This window comes from Tenrec ecaudatus, chromosome 1, assembly GCF_050624435.1.
Source record: "Tenrec ecaudatus isolate mTenEca1 chromosome 1, mTenEca1.hap1, whole genome shotgun sequence".
Lineage (NCBI taxonomy): Eukaryota > Metazoa > Chordata > Mammalia > Afrosoricida > Tenrecidae > Tenrec > Tenrec ecaudatus.
The window spans coordinates 251,765,756-251,767,305 of NC_134530.1; positions in this window are offsets into that span (position 1 = coordinate 251,765,756).

A 1,550-nucleotide genomic window follows, 5' to 3' on the forward strand; every position below is an offset into this window, starting at 1 on the left:
CAAATAAGGTGTCTTCTTTTCTAATTCTTGTGCAGGAAAATGGCTTTGCATTTGAGTTTGAATTTTACTATAGGAGACCTCTCTTGTTAGTTTGGCAAGAGAGGTGTGAAAGCCCAATTTGGCTTTGAAACGTTGTACATTAGTCAGTAACAGTTTCAGTGAGGATATTTAGAATGGCTTTAAAAGGCCGTGAATACCCACAGAGAGTCCATTGACGGAAATTACTTATTTACAGTTTGTTATAATCTCTGTAGTTAATTATTAAATCAAGTAGTTCTTATTGAACGTCAATATTCATGCCTGATATGACCATAGGAATTTTTAGAAAGTCATATCGGCTCATATATTACAGTTTTCAAAAAGTGTATTTGTTGTTATTAAGAACTGGAGCATGAAACATACATGTGAATATTGGGAAAGATTTCTAGGACACGTTAAATCTGTTGTTTCAACACATAATGCATGTACAAGGTACGGAACTTAAAAGGATAGCATAACCATACTTATGTGTGATGGCAAGCCAGAGCTAGCTCCTGATATGTGACAGAGTTTAGCCATGGTAGGACTGAAAAACAAAACTAAACACTATTTATCAATAAGGACATAGTCACTTCCCTTGCAATAATTTTACTGAATGCAGCATCTCACTTAACTCTGGCAGGATCATCAAGGCACCTAACATTTCCGCAATGACTAATGCTCAATTTCTTTCGGAGGTTTTATATGAATCTCTTAAATTTGTTTTTTAAACGAAACTCAGTATCATATATGAGAGGGTTTCAAAACGTTTGTGGAAAAAATGGGAATTTTTTATTTCCACTTTTGTGTGTACAAATACATGTATCCATATATGTACACAGATGTGTATATGTGTGTATATATATTCCTTTTGTGGATTATTCAGAACTGTATCATGTGAAGTAACTATTTGCTATGACTTGAGTGCCTACTGCATGTTTATGTATCAGACAGCTAGCTTCCTAAGGAGGCCTATTGGGTAATCTGGGGAAGGAATAATGGTACAGCAACACATCGTGACAGCATTTCAGACAGGACTTTCTTGGCTGCGCATTACAGTTACCATAGAAGTCAGTGCCACTTGTATTTAGGGTAAAAAAAAATCCATTTCTTCTCATTTGTAACTATCTTTTAAAATCCTCATCAAGTAGAGGAAATTAAAGCATAGAGTCATAACTTCTGCCCTCAAATCTAATTGGTAAAGTTACCTTTTAATGAACCCATGGTGAGGAAGAGGGTTGTTTGTGAGAAAGGAGGGAGGAAGGAGGGAAAAGGTTTCTAGTCGAAGCCCCAGCATTCTACATGAATCCTCCATAAAGAGTTTGTGGCAACAGAATAAATAGAGTGAAGTCTGGGGGATGGAATATTCCTCTACGTTCTTCTTTTGGTTGCACCTCCAACTAAGTCCAGATTTTATCATTGATCTAATTTTCTCACTGCCCTTTTATTTACTATAGGAGGGTAAGTTGTAGGCATTGAGTCGCTTTGGCATCATTGCACAACGAAATTTTCCAGTCAAGTTGTTTTTGTGT